Source organism: Lycorma delicatula, chromosome 12 (assembly GCF_047948215.1).
Source record: "Lycorma delicatula isolate Av1 chromosome 12, ASM4794821v1, whole genome shotgun sequence".
Classification (NCBI taxonomy): Eukaryota; Metazoa; Arthropoda; class Insecta; order Hemiptera; family Fulgoridae; genus Lycorma; species Lycorma delicatula.
Window position 1 is genome coordinate 54,500,120 of NC_134466.1, and position 16,482 is coordinate 54,516,601.

General features: G+C 33.5%; 1 long non-coding RNA gene across 1 annotated transcript in view; it reads right to left on the bottom strand.

The window, feature by feature from the left end:
- Positions 1 to 843: 843 nt before the first annotated feature.
- The window catches only part of LOC142333062 (uncharacterized), a 64,180-nt gene continuing 48,541 nt past the window's right edge, over positions 844 to 16,482 (bottom strand). The window contains exon 3 of the long non-coding RNA XR_012758507.1: positions 844 to 1,350. This is a non-coding gene — a long non-coding RNA (uncharacterized LOC142333062). The remainder of the gene's footprint in view (positions 1,351 to 16,482) is intronic.

Sequence of the window (16,482 nt, forward strand, 5' to 3'; positions counted from 1 at the left end):
CCAGGGTCCTCCTGGATCACCAGGATGCCCCGACTCCATCTTCTGGGCAGCCAAGACGACCCTCCTCAGGAGAGCTACCTGTTCCTGTCTTACTAGGATCAAGACATGCATGGCGCATACCTTTCCCGTTACTCGCGCCCACTCATACCGCAAGTGTCCCCCATGCCAATATCAGAAGCATCCGGATTTTCCCCGCTCTTGGATGCATATATCACCACCTAACATGACGCATACGTATAGAATATCAGGATTCCCATTGTCACTACCTACTCGCCGGACGGCGAAAACAAATTTTGTTGTCAATTAGACTGATTTTTTGTATCTAAAAATTTTTTTCAATATCATGGTACTAGCACGAAAAGCAGCTGCATCGATTGCAACAAAAATTTTTGTTTCAATCGGATTAATAAGAAATGGTTATACGCGAACATAAAAATAATATATACGGATCAAATACATAACCTACTTTTTTGAAGTCGGTTAAAAATATAGCTGGTAACAAATTATTGTTAAATTTTTTTAAGATTTTGAATAGAAAATTAAGTAACAAATTATTACACTTAAAATACATTATTGCATAAATAATTTTTTTTTTTTTACATTAAGAGACTGATTTTTTTAAACAATTACAAACTTTAATTACGAATTCTAAACTATTCAAAGTTACACTATCTTAAATACCACACAAATTTTTTTAAACTTTTCAAATGACCATATTTTCCACTATTAAAAAATTATTTATACAATTCATCCTTAATCTCAGGATATTAGAGAAAAATAATAAATAAAAAGGTTAAAAACAAATAGTAATACTTTTCTGTCATTAGTTTATTTATTCTTATATACTGAAAAAATAATGATACATGAAAAAAGTTCCCTAACTTTTTTTTTTGATGAGGGAGATGAATTATGATGAAATTTTACTGTAATATTATTGCTAAAAGTTTATTATTTAAATTTTGTAATAATATTAAAAATTTAAGTAGACTAAATAACATTTTTAAAAATTTCAAAAAATCAATATTTTTTAAATTTGATCGGTTCCCCCACACCTAACACTGCACCCAAAGTATTTTTTATTTTTTTTTTTTTTTAGATACTTGCACCACTCTGTTTTTTCTGTGTAGCCTCCGGAACCACCGTAAGGTATTACTTCAAAGGATGATATGTAAGAGTGTAAATGAAGTGTAGTCTTGTACAGTCTCAGGTCGACAATTTCTGATATGTGCGGTTAATTAAAACCCAACCACCAAAGAACACCGGTATCCACAATCCAGTATTCAAATCCACACAAAAGTAACAACCTTTACTAGGATTTGGACCTTAGAACCACTTGCAATACTACTATGCCTAGGAAGATATAAAAAAAAATTTGGTTAAAAAAATGTGTAATAAATAAAAAATTAGCTTCCAATTAAAAAAAAAAATATAGCTCCAATTTTTAGGGAAGGAGGAATCTTGGAGTAATTTTTTTTTTATGTTGAAATAAATATACATGTACTGGAGCTTAATATAAAGAGTGATTATGTTGGCAAAATTTTGAGAAAATTGACCACAACAAATCATCTATTCCCGCTGGAAATTTCAGACCCCAAAATTTTACCAACAAATTTCTCATATATTTCAGTCTCCGTACAAAATTTCATCCAGTTCAAAGGTTATTAAGCTTCAAACACGCCAACAGAGTACATACGTAAGTATGAACATTATCCCCATTTTTTGTTTTTTGGGGTCCCTGGATCATGAAACGTCGAGAAATGCAAAAAAATCATATCCTATTTTTCGACTGATTAAAATACTTCCTTCTTGCAACGTAGCACTAGAATAATGATGCCAGGATAATAAAAATTTTTACAATTTAACACACAAAAAAATTCTACAAAAGGATGTTTATCTAATTAATTAATTCTATAAATCAAGCAAGTAATACTTGCAATAATTTTAACAATTTTATAACAAATGAAATCAGTATCTCTTTTTTATCCAGTATTATTTTTAAAATCCAGAAGTCAATGGACCAAATTAAATCATTCCCGATATAAAAATCATAATAAGTATTATATATACGTAGGTATACACTCATGATTAAGAACTCTGATACCAGTTTCATGTAATTTTACAACCAAAACTTCCTAGATATAGAAATATTTATAAAGGGATTACTTTTTCAAGGGAATTTTGGTACAGTTTCGTTTTATACCCCCCATTTTTTCGCATTTTTTCAAATAAAAATTACTAAATATAGCGTGTTTTATAATAAATGACTAATAAAATATTACAGAAATACCGTAGTAACCCTATAAATCAATAAAAATAATATTATTTTGCTTCATTAGATGAATGTAAACATGGTTGTCGTGGAAATATCACTCACACACATTTACCTTATTCGCGATATCAAAATAATATTTTTTTTTGTTTCGCCTCCGGGAATAACCGTTAGGTATTACTTTAGAGGATGATATGTATGTGTGTATGTGATGTGTACGCTTGTACATTCTCAGGTCGACCATTTCTGAGATGTGTGGTTAATTGAAACTCAACCACCAAAGAACACCGTTATCCACAATCTAGTATTCAAATCCGTATAAAAGTAACTGCCTTTACTAGAATTTAAATGTTGGAACTTTCGACTTCGAAATCAGCTTATTTGCGAAGACACGTTCACTACTAAACCAACCCGGTGGGTTTTCAACATAATCTTTGTTTTCTCTCTCTCTCTCTTTTACTCCTCTACGACGGACCCGGCATAAAACATAGAATAGCGTAGGGGGTGTCCTTTCTACTCTAACAGACCTTCCCACCTACCGGCAAGGCAGGTCGGATCTTTATTTTATATTATATTAGTAAGCCATTACTATTAGCAACCCGTTAGAATACCCCACTTCCTGTGCAGTTTTTAAGAAGTGATCCTATATGAGACTATCCATCTTCCAATTGCCATTATACAAAAACCACAAGGGGTCCCCGATCCCTCATCAAGAACGACCCACCTCGGCGAAACGTCCTCTCCACATCGAGGCTGCCCTCACTAACTAAACACACGCACGGTTACACACGATCGAGGTCCCAACCGTCACGGGATTTTGTCTTCAATATTCTGGTAGCTAGCTTCTTCAAATTTCCCCAGGCCTGTCTACTGGAAAGCATATAATCCATAGCCCTCTCTGGAGTAAGCCAGAACAAACCCAGCTCCTGTCGAACACCGTCCCACCTACAACAGTGGTATATGGTGTGTTCCAATTTGTCCTGTGATTCGCAGTATCTAAAAACAGAGGTAGCGCGTTTACCAAACCGGCACAGGTACCCCTCAAACTCCCCATACCAGGTTATCACCTGGGATAAGTAGAATTCCACCTCCCCAAAGCCACGCTGAACCCACAGATCAATGCTATGAATAATGCGTCTTACCATTCTCCCGTAGGAGAATTTCAACATAATCTAACCAAACCTAACTTACATTCGTAAATTCGCTAACCTCGACTAATTAACAGTAATATTTTTATTATTAAATAATAAATTCAGTAATTATTACTTATTATCGAGAGTTTTTTTTAATATGTAAAATACGTTAATATGGAGAATGTTTAAAATGACCGGTATAAAACACCACGTTAGTGTGTTTTCTATACTGTTTTATTCGTCAATTATTATAAAACATGCTTTATTAAGTAATTTTTGTGTGAAAAAATGTGAAAAAAGTAGGAAGCGTAAAACGAAAATGCACCCGAATTCTAAATTGTTATATGTAGAAAGGCTTTACTGTCAAATAACTCCATTTAAGACCTTACATAAGCATTTCCAAAATTTTAATACTCAATTTCCTTCATTTCTGACGAATATTTACAGTACCTCTGCCTCGCCCCCCCCCCCTACACCCACATACAAAAACATCTAAGACATTTTTGCAGTGTAAAGTATGTTTATAGTGAAGATAAATTCGGTATAAAGAAATGATAAGAAAAAATTTACTCAATAGTGTTTATAATTCATAGTTCTTAAATGCAGTACAGATGGCTTTTGTAAAGAATCCTTTATTTTTCGGTCGCATAATTAAAACTGGAAAACATAACAGTTCAAAATATATATCTGTCATCAATTATAATAATATATTTCTAAATAAATAACAATATAAAAAGTTGAAAGCGATTCAGAGTATATAAAAAGTTTGATCATTTATGACGGTGAATAAATCTGTGTTAACAGAATGAAATAGAATTCATCCGCTATAAATGAATTCGATATTCAAACACTCGAAACAGAAGCCGATAAACCACAACATACAATCATCCCAGCGTATCACAGATTCCACTTCACCGGCCCCAGCACGGAACTCTTCTGAATAATCCAATACCAAACAATAATTTAAATCATAATAAATCTGTAGCCAACCAGTCAGAATATCGCAAAGATCCCTCTTCTTATCAATTCCATCCTCAGAAAGTATATCATAATATACTTCCTACAAATATATAAAATATATTTTCCTTTAGGTGTAATTGAAAAAAAAAAAAAAACCAAACCTTTATCATTATTTTCGTTTACTACTAGGTTTAAGCGCGTGTAATATCGATTACGCTTTTAAACAAGTGCATATATACGTTTGTAGTGCAACACCAAAAAGCAACATAAAAAACAACCAAGCCTGATAGAAATGTAGTTTTCTGAGAGTATTATTTTTTAACTTGCTTTTATTAGTATCGCCAACCAACCGGGTTGGTCTAGCGGTGAACTCGTCATCGCAAATCAGCTGATTTCGAAGTCGAGAGTTCTAAGGTTCAAATCCTAGTAAAGGCAGTTACTTTTATACGAATTTAAATACTAGATTTTGGATACGGGTGTTTGAGTTTTCAATTAACCACTCGTATCTCAGGAATAGTCAACCTGAGACTGCACAAGACTATACTTCACATAACAGTGGTTCCAGAGTTAAACTGAAAAAGAAGACTACAACTAGCGCCACTGATGGTTGTATATGTTACTACTCTCGACTTTTGTTTTCAGTTGTAATTTCGTTCTTTAAATTTTTTTTTTTTCTAAAATGTCTTTTTTCTATCCAGGAAAGGATTGTTATATTCGAAATTCTCCTTTTAAGAAACGCATAAAATTTTCCGAATAACAGTTGCAAAGAATAACAATCATGATTTCGTTAAAACGAAGTAACAGTTAAAAAAAAAAAAAAACGGTCGTTTACAAATGTAAAACAAATAGGCGACCTTCCATTAGGATTCCAAAGGCCATACCCGATATTCAAACAAGAATTTCTTCCAGTAAAAAAATCTATACGTAAGCTATTACAACAAAGTGGTATAAAATACATATCTTCTCGTAAGATTCATCACGAGTTAAATTTGAATCGTATCGTGTAGAAACTGCGCAAAAACTTAAGATATGAAAAAAACGAAACGTCTTACTTATTGCAACCGGTTTTTCTAAAACATTATCGATGGACATATTAACACGATGCTGTATTTCATGTCAGATGAAGCACGGTTTCGTTTATCTGGACGTATTAATTCACACACAAATGACTCACCGGATCTTTGAGCCTGAACTTTACGATGAGAAAATTGGTGTACGGTGGGCTGTTTCCAGTTTATTCCAGCTAATATTTTTTTACGTATCGACACAAAAATGCACCGTAGAATTTTCGAAAAACAGTTTGTGAACGAATCGAGTACGGCTTCTTAAAACAAGACACAACCTGTCATATTATGAGTCCTGAATAATCTGCAGGTTTTACAGAATAACGAGTTGTCAGCAGAAAGGGTTGGTCTCAGCGTTCCCCAGATTAGTTTAGCTGAAATGTTTTCTTTGAGGCTATTTGAAGGATACTTTACGAATCCTCACACTATCGTAGAACCGTAGAAAACATCCAACAATAAATTAACGACGTTGACATCAACGTTTTGCATCAAGTGAATCTATATATAATCCTTAGAGCAGAAAAATACATCTCTGCGCAGGATGCTAACACCGAACATCTTTTCTAAAAATACGGTGAATATTTTTGCTTATGAAATAACAGAATTTAATTCGATTTACGATTTTATTTGATTTCATTAATACAATTAATTCTGTAGCGATTCGGTTTTACGTTGTTCACGAATATTAATAAAAAATTGACGATTTTCTTGTAGAATGAATCCAGAAATAGTGATTTACAAAAGATCTCAAAAGAAGTAGTTTATTTAGAAGACCGTTCGTGGGATCTCACCAGTACAATTTTACAATTGATTCTTCCCAAAACACACTACATTCTTACGAGTGAATAGTATGATATCGTAAGACTCCAGGTATTTAGTGTAGCTTTATTTATTCGGGGCTCATATGGGGTCTGTAAATAAAGTAATGGGACTAGTTTCTTTTTGGCAGCCACTGGCAACACTGCCACAAGCGGCAACACTGTAAAGTTTTTAGTAAACATATGGTTATATGAACAGCTGATTTGTATTAGGTATTAATTATTTTTAATCTATTGTTGCCACGTAAGAAGTAAACAAACTTTTCGTGAAACGAATTTTTGTTGTGCGTCACAAAAATGAGCGATACTAATTATGAGCAAAGTTGTGCAATCAAGTTTTCAGTTAAACTCTGAGAGAGATTCTATTGAAACTTTTTCACAATTGAAAAGGACATATTGAGATTACGCTCTGTCACGAGCTCAAGTTTTTAGATGGTTTAAAGCATTTTCAGGTGGCCGAGAATCATTTGTGGACAATCCACGCTCTGGAATACTGTTAACGTCAAAAACTGACGAAAATGTTGAGCGAATCAGAAACTTTTGGAGTTTTTGTCTACAGGACAGGATTGTAAATCAATATTTTTACCGAGAAATTCTTGAAAGACTGCGAAAAAAGTTATTCGCGTGAGACCAGCCATCAAAGACAACTGGGTGCTGCATCATGACAATGCACCTTGTCACACTGCACTCTCAATTAATTTTTTTTTGACAAAGAAAAACATTCCTGTAGTTCCTCAACCACCTTATTCACCAGAATAGAGGGCCTGCGACATTTTCCTGTTCTCGACTTTAAAAAAACACCTCAAATGACACCATTTTGGAACAGTAGAAAACATTTTAAAAAAATGTAACCGACCATCTGAAGGATATTTCGGTTTCTGACTTCCAACAGTGCTATGGAGAGTGGGAAAACCGTTTGAAGGGTTACGTGGCTTCCCAAGGGAATTATTTCGAAGGTGACCATGTATAATTTGATTGTAAATAAAAGTTTTTCTGAATCAGTATCATTACTTTATCTACAGACCTCGTATATAGCTGCGTTCCCTTGTTCTTAGTATACTAAATATATCTGTAATTTATTACATCAAAAGTTCGTAAGGCCAGGATTATTTTTCGATTAGAATCTCACAACAGAATAGTAACTAGGGTCGGTATCGAGGTGTAGTTAGCATTAAAATACGACTTATTCGGTCAGCTTTGAGTTAACAACCCTCCCCGAGAGAAGATTAGCACTAAAAATGATCAATACTTTGACCATCCGGTAAGAATTCAGTCGATCTACTTCAAGCATAACTTGCCACAATATTAAATATATAACCAGTGACTTTGATCATTCACGTGAATATCACGATTCCACACAAATACAATATAAAATCACACGATAAACGGTTTAAGTACCGTTTGACACTTTAACGGACCTATATTCTTATTTATTTTCTAACAATTTAAAATGAATAAAAATTTATTTATTTCTTTATTGTAGAATAAAACAAATTTTAAGTCGTTTTAGATATTTTGATAGACCGTTACAAATTTCACTTCCATGTAAGATTTTCTTGACTAAGATTTTGACTTTCCAGCGGCCGCTTGCGATTGGAGTTTCCTGAGCGTACAGTATGGTCTCTACAGAGGCGGTCTTATGTGAGTTTGGCTTTACCGCTATTAGATCTAGTCGCAGAGGATGTTGTGGCGAGATCTTTGGGTATGCCAAAGATCTAGGCAAAGAGGGAAATTCTTGAAAAGTGGCAGGTTAGATGGGACAGGTCGTCGAAGAGGAGGTGGACCAAGGGTCTTATTCCGCATATTGAGGCACGGCTGTTGGGAAGATACGGCGAGTTAACATTTGAAATAACCCAAGTGTTATCCGGCCATAGTTCTTTTAATAATTATCTTTATAAGCGGGAAAGAAGGTCAGACGCTTGTTTGTACTGTGGACAGAGTGACACAGTGGAGCATACAGTGTTCCACTATCAGATAGGAAGAGGCGAGACGTGAGGTGATCGCCGCTATTGGTGTTTTGACACCTGCGAATTTGGTGGAGGCGATGTTTTTTAGGAGGCGAAACTGGGACATCATTAGCAAAATGGCTCAGGAAGAGGTTGAAGACGACACCGACGAAGAGGACGTTGGGGTGTTAGAGTATGGGAAGGATGGACAGCCCCGTCCATGATGGGTGGGATGCTGAGGTGTCCCACTCCGGATGATTGGGCGAGAACTCCAGGGGAGGATAGGTTTGGGTAAAAAATAATTATTAAGGCGTAAAGACCCAGTCCCGGCTGGCTGGATGGCGATGCTAGAGACTTCTTTTTAGCTGGGTCCAGCAGAGCTGGCCGGTGAGTTAGAGGCAAAGGCACCCTCTGGGAACGTGTAGTGTTTTTTCAAAGCGAGACCGGTCCCAGGGGTAAGGAATAGAAAAAAAATGTAAGTCCTTATTTTTTACCGTTTCTGAGTAATAACCTACTCCCAAACTGGAAGATTTTTATTTTAAATTAAAAATCTAACTACAATCATTAATCTATTTTTGATTTAACAGATCTGAATTTTAACAAATTCCGGTGTTTTTTGTCTTCAATCATTTGACTGGTATGATGCAGCTCTCCAAGATTCCCTATCTAGTGCTAGTCGTTTCATTTCAGTATACCCTCTACATCCTACATCCCTAACAATTTGTTTTATATATTCCAAACGTGGCCTGCCTACACAATATTTTCCTTCTACCTGTCCTTCCAATATTAAAGCGATTATTCCAGGATGCCTTAGTATGTGACCTATAAGTCTGTCTCTTCTTTTAACTATATTTTTCCAAATGCTTCTTTCTTCATCTATTTGCCGCAATACCTCTTCATTTGTCACTTTATCCACCCATCTGATTTTTAACATTCTCTTATAGCACCACATTTCAAAAGCTTCTAATCTTTTCTTCTCAGATACTCCGATCGTCCAAGTTTCACTTCCATATAAAGCGACGCTCCAAACATACACTCTCAAAAATCTTTTCCTGACATTTAAATTAATTTTTGATGTAAACAAATTATATTTCTTACTGAAGGCTCGTTTAGCTTGTGCTATTCGGCACTTTATATCGCTCCTGCTTCGTCCATCTTTAGTAATTCTACTTTCCAAATAACAAACTTCTTCTACCTCCACAATCTTTTCTCCTCCTATTTTCACATTCAGTGGTCCATCTTTGTTATTTCTACTACATTTCATTACTTTTGTTTTGTTCTTGTTTATTTTCATGAGATAGTTCTTGCGTAGGACTTCATCTATGCCGTTCATTGTTTCTTCTAAATCCTTTTTACTCTCGGCTAGAATTACTATATCATCAGCAAATCGTAGCATCTTTATCTTTTCACCTTGTACTGTTACTCCGAATCTAAATTGTTCTTTAACATCATTAACTGCTAGTTCCATGTAAAGATTAAAAAGTAACTGTGACGGAACATCCTTGTCGGACTCCCTTTCTTATTACAGCTTCTTTCTTATGTTCTTCAATTGTTACTGTTGCTGTTTGGTTCCTGTACATGTTAGCAATTGTTCTTCTATCTCTGTATTTGAACCCTAATTTTTTATAAATGCTGAACATTTTATTCCAGTCTACGTTATCGAATGCCTTTTCTAGGTCTATAAACGCCAAGTATGTCGGTTTGTTTTTCTTTAATCTTCCTTCTACTATTAATCTGAGGCCTAAAATTGCTTCCCTTTTCTCCTTTTCTCCAAATTCCGATACAAACACGAAAGTAGGTAAATGAATAAATAAGAGAAGCAAAGGAAACGAGAATATAAAGGAAAATATTAAGATTTAAATAGAGGACGGCACCAAAAAAAAATCTTTTTCTTTTCGTTTTTGATTTTCTTCTTTTACTTCTATAATTTCATATTAAAAAAGAATTTATAACAAGTTAATAAAATGTATAGCAAATACTTGAAATCAAATTGACCTAACTGTGCCAAAATTTAATATATTTAAAAAGTACATCGGGAAATCATTAAATTTGTTTAAAAAAAAAGGAAATTGCCCCCCCCCCCCCACCCTAAAAAGAAAAAAGGTGGGACAAATAGGAAGTAAGAATAAAAAATCCTTTATCCTAATACGCTTTATGCAGCTTATACACTGTAGTCATACGGTTTACAAACTTGTTGCGTTCTGGCTCGTTGCCGAAACTAAACTACCGCTAAATTCTCTTGTTCTATTTACACAAATTTATCTTGATAATCAATATTGCGCGAGTAATGAACTAAAGTGAACTAAATTTTCAATATATAATTTTCTTTCTAGCTGAATATATATCTTTTCTTTCTAGCTGAAAACTTGTTTACGGTAAACAGATATCATTAACAACAACAAAAATGTTTGCTTGCGGAATAATTTTCATAAAGTGTAAGTAATTACTGGAAAATGGGAGAAACTTTTCAGGATTAGAGTGGTTTTTGCTCTTCATTTTTTTTTTTACTATGTGCATAATAAAGCGTTCGAGAACGAGTCGTATCTGCAGACTTTTTTTACGTTTAAATAAACGTTAAACCGTAGAAGCAATTTAAGACACGTTTCAACTGGTACGTGACGTCATAATCCATTAAATTAATTTATGTTTCAAAACATTTCGTCTCCTCGCTCAGCTTTGCATGTAAAACGTACGATTATCGACCTAAATAATTACACTCTTGTAACAGTTCTAATAGCTCGGTCAGTAAACAAGTTTTTTTTTGTTTTTTTTTTTTTGTCATTAACCCTGCCTCCCGGAACCGAACCCGCAGTTAACTATTAACACGGTTCGGGGAGGTACCTTCCCATGTAGTCGCCAGAGGGAAACGCGAGGCCCGGCTATGATATTCCCCGCCTTCATAGGCTTTTTTTCCCCCGTTTATCATCCGGGAATCACTGTCAGGTAATAACAATTTTTAAAAAATGATGATCAGTTTCAATTCGCTTTAGAAGATCGCAATACACTTCCACCGTGCTGTTTTTTTTGTTCAATAGTGAGGTTTTTTGGAACCAATTTTGCACAAATTTTTTTCATTTCCAACTGCTTTATCAAAATTTTATAGAATGTAGTATGGTTCAAATTTAATTAATCCGCAATCATTATGACAGTTAATCGCCGGTCGTATCGTATCAAATTTCTGATTCGCTCAACATTGTCGTCACTGTTTGACGTTAACGGCTTCCAGAGCGTGGATCATCAGCAACTGATTCCCGGCCAATTGAAAATGCTTTAAACCATTTAAAAACTTGGGCTCGTAACAGAGCGTCATCTCCATACGCCGTTTCTAATTTTGAAAAGGTTTCAGTAGCATTTTCACCGAGTTTAAAACAAAACTTGATTGCACAACGTTGCTCATAATTTGTATCACTCATTTTTATAACGCACAACAAAAAAACCGCTTCACGAAAAGTTTGTTTACGTCTCACGTGGCAAAAATAGACTAAAAATATTAATACCTAATATAAATCAGCTGTTCATAAAAACATACTTTTAATAGTAACTTTACAGTGTTGCCATTTCGGCTGCCAAAAAAAAACTAGTCTCATTACTTTATTTACAACTATAAGGGGATGAGGCCGAGGATTTTAGGAAAACCGCCGGTAATTTTAAATGACCGAATGAGGAAACTGGTTCACCGTTGGTAGAAAGGTATCTTTAAATGATAGCTACATAGAAAAATATATATAACTTTTTGTTGCTAATACAATGTACTTTTTTTTCGTATTTGTTTTATTTAATACCTCTTTTCATCTGCGAGTTATGAGCGACAGTGAATTTAAATTTTTAGCTACCCCTTTTATTAATGTATTGGATTTATAAACGTACACGTTTTCTATGCAAAAATTCAATCGTGTATTTTATATCGAATTCAATAACCTGTCAATAATACAAGTTATTCTCTGAGATATCATCTATTTTTCTTGCTAGTTATTTTTTCAACTTTCATTAAAACTAAGAGATACATACGTATATAATATATATAGAACATTCTGTTAGAGTGGATTATAATTTGTTAAAAAAGCCTGTTTTATAATGTTTAATTTCTTTAAGATAGTGATAAAATCAGCTTTTATTAAAACAAATTAAAATTTAAATAGATTTATTCGTTATAATTATACAGTGGAGCATTCGGAATTCATTAAACGATAATCTGGATTCAGTAAACCTTAATTGGGTTTAAATCGCATTGGGAGCACTTCACACGCGTCCTTTAACAGTTACAGTAAAAACAATGCCTGGAAAATTAAATTTGAAATATTCATTTAATTCTTTTCTTTGCGTTTTGTAATTTGATTTAAATTCTGTACACCTTAACAAAAGGTAGTAAAATTTATTATTCGAAATCTTAATTTAAATCAAAGAAGGATTTTATCGATCTGATGGAATTATATGTTATTACAACAGATAGTAGAGGTTAATAAATGAAACTTAAAAACAACATACCCAATTTAATTCAGATTTATTAATCATGAAAAGCAGACGAATATTTGCGTTAAAGTTTTAAAATACAACAAAAAATCTATAATGAAATTTGAAGAAACTTTAATTTAATACTATTTAAATATGAGATAAAATTCTCATACGTATTATATATTGACGTATTTAAAAATCTGATGTGGACACCACATGACTTCCTTTTACGCCTATTAAAAAACATTTTTATAAGTACATTTTTAAAAGTACATAAAATTTTATTTCACTAATAACTTCTGATATTTTTTTTATTGTTCTTATTGAATTATTTATCGTAAAAATTTATTTTACATCTGAGGTTAATATTTATTAATAAATCAATACATTTAAATTAAAAAAAAAGTTAAAAAAAAAAGGAAATGAAGTCTGATTCGAACCGATGTGCCCTTGTAAGATCCAAATATTTCATTAATTAAAATTTTATTTGGCTCTAACTCTGGAACCGATGAAAATAAATACCACTTATGATATATCGTTGAAAAGCTCTCATTAAGGGCTTATTACTGTAATTAAGAAAAAGTCCAAAACTTAAATGTTTTTGGATTTTGAGCTTTTTTGGTGCAGTTGATTGCAATCAAAAAGGAGGTGCACAACTAGATGTTACAAAAGTCCTAAATCCAAAATTTCAACATCCTACGGCTAATCGTTTTTGAGTTATGCGAAATATATACGTACAGACGTCACGCCGAAACTAGTCAAAATGGATTCAGATATGATCAAAATGGATATTTCCGTTGAAATCTGAAAACCGAAATGTTTTGCGATCACAATACTTCCATTACTTCGTAAAAGGAAGTAAAAATGGATACGGTTTAATTTTTCTGAAGAATATTATGTTTTTACCTTTGGATTTATATCAAACAATCACATTCGGATTTTTTGTGCAGTAGTAGAAACTTTACGAAAGTTCTCAGCCTGAAACAGATATGAACAAATGATAATGATATTTGTCAAGTATGATGCTTTAGATGGTGTGTTCAAAAGTTTAATACTTGTACGTTTAGTTGCTTGTTTTTGCAAGCACGTTTGATGCAGCTCTCCAAGATTCCCTATCTAGTGCTAGTCGTTTCATTTCAGTATACCCTCTACATCCTACATCCCTAACAATTTTTTCCTTCTACCTGTCCTTCCAATATTAAAGCGACTATTCCAGGATGCCTTAGTAAGTGGCCAATAAGTCTGTCTCTTGTTTTAACTATATTATTCCAAATGATTCTTTCTTCATCTATTTGCCGCAATACCTCTTCATTTGTCACTTTATCCACCCATCTGATTTTTAACATTCTCCTATAGCACCGCATTTCAAAAGCTTCTAATCTTTTCTTCTCAGATACTCCGATCGTCCAAGTTTCACTTCCATATAAAGCGATACTCCAAACATACACTTTCACAGTTGAATAGTAGTTAAGAATATCCATAAATTTTATGGGGAAAAAATAATAAAGCGTTTTTATATCAGTATTATTTAAAAAAGAATAAATCGAAAAAATATATCGTAAATAAAATTTTTCAAACATAACTGTAACAATGGAAAAAATATAAGAAAAAATATGTTTGTTTACTCGAATAAAATTATTATTCGAGTGTTTGCATGCATGTTTTATAAAAGAAACAGGCAATAACTTTTGAAAAAATTGACAAAAGTGGTTTGAGAAGTTTTATAAATAGAGGTGGCCTTTTTTCCGAGAGAAAAAAGTATAAATATAATAAATGTTATCTGTATTTCTTCTTTTTTTCCAAGAGAAAGAGAATAACAGGATGGGTTAGAGAGATTCTGCTGAACAATTATAATAGAACAAACAAATCAACATATGCGACATACTCACTAACTTATAAGCGTACTTTACATATAACAACTCGTGCACGAGCATGTATATACGATATCAGCATTCTCGTTATATAAATCTTCTGTCTCCCTCTCTTGAAACGCGTTACAGGAACAAGTCGTAGAAGCTTATGCGAAACTGAAACGAGGGCGGAAACGTCCTACCTTACTTTGGACAGTAGATGATGAATAGCTTTAAGGTACACCTGCACTCCGAACAGTATGCAACTCCTCTCCTGACGGTCATGAAATGTAGACATAGATTTAAACCATTAATTTTATAGCACCGCATACCGCACTCGTCTGCCAGACATAACCGCCATTTTGAAATAGGAACAGACCGCTTAAATCTGCTATTATTCCTTTCTTTTTTTAAATAACTTACTCTGTACTTAATACCACCCCGACTAAGTACTATCGTTTATTATATTTCTTACAGTTTCTTTCTTTTTTTTTTTTATAATTTTATATATATAGTAAAACATTTTCCAGAATAATCCAACTAAAAATTAAAAAATACCGGAACGACCCAAGATTTAACTACATTATCATAGACTTAACTAAAACTTAAACTATAACTAGCGTTAATTAATTTAATGACCCAGTTAATAGAAATAAGGTATTTAATAACACCCTAATCGTATTAAGAGAGAGTAATTTCTCAGTGAGAAATATTAATATATCTCATAGTTTCATTTTCTCGAATTTAATTTAAATGAAAATAAATAAAAATATAAAATAAAAAAGCCAGCAATGAATTGCATAACTTTGTTTTCGTATCAGTATTCCGGAAGACTCCAGATATCCCGTGTACTTTTCTGCATTCTGAGCCTTTAGGCAGCCGCGTCGACGTGACGTGTGACTGAGGTACATTCTTTTACAGACTCAGGCCGACCATTTCTGAGACGTGCGGTTAATTGAAACCCAACCAACAAATAACACCGGTATCCACGATCTGGAATTCAAATCCGAATAAGAGCAACTACCTTTATTAGGATTTCAACCTTAGAACTCTCGACTTCGAAATCAGCTGATTTGCGATGACGAGTTTATCACTAGACCAACCCGGTGGATTCAGCCGTAATTATGCAGAAGAAAAATTGATGTTTTATTATTAAACATTATTAAAAAATTAAAATGACATCAATAAAATTGATTTCATTATTTATTATATATTATATTATGTATTTATTATTTATAAAGCCTAACAAATAATATAATGTTACATAAAACTAACATGATGGACTATAATGTTTAAAACAGTAATCTAATCTCATGCCAGAAGTCGTTATTACTTTACTAGTACTACTGGAACGTGACTGTACACAGCAATAATTCGTAAACTCTGACAGTCGTATATTTTGTGACTTAATAAACCGTCCCAGATGAAATCACACTTCATCTATAATAAACATTATGTCGAGGATACCTACTGAATTTTTGTCAATAAAACGTTAAACCGATGACAATAATTTAGTCTTTTGGCATAATCTGTATAGGTTTCAGTTGGTTGAACACACATTAATTTGTAGGGAAAAAGTTTCAGTAATATTCTTTTCTTACAGATTTATGGGCGGTAACAAGTCCGATATTTTGCTGCGTGCTACGGATGACTTTGATAGACTTTTTGGTCATAGCATTCGAAATATGAAGGAGCTTCTGTTCGTTTAATTTAGATGGTTTTCCACTTCGATCAGCGTCTTCAACAGAGCCTGTTGCCCGAACGTTTTCGATAGGAGTTTAAACTGCATTACGGTGAAGAACAGAAGTATTTGGAAACTTTTCAGAAAACTTGTGCTTCACTAAATCAGTATACTTGTCACCTTCACGAAAGAGGTGTTCAACGAAAAAAACCCGTTCCTCTACCGAAAGAACCGTTACGTTTCTCGCATCTATTGATTCCGATAAACGAAACGAAGCACGTTCAACCACAACTCAACAACAGACGACTT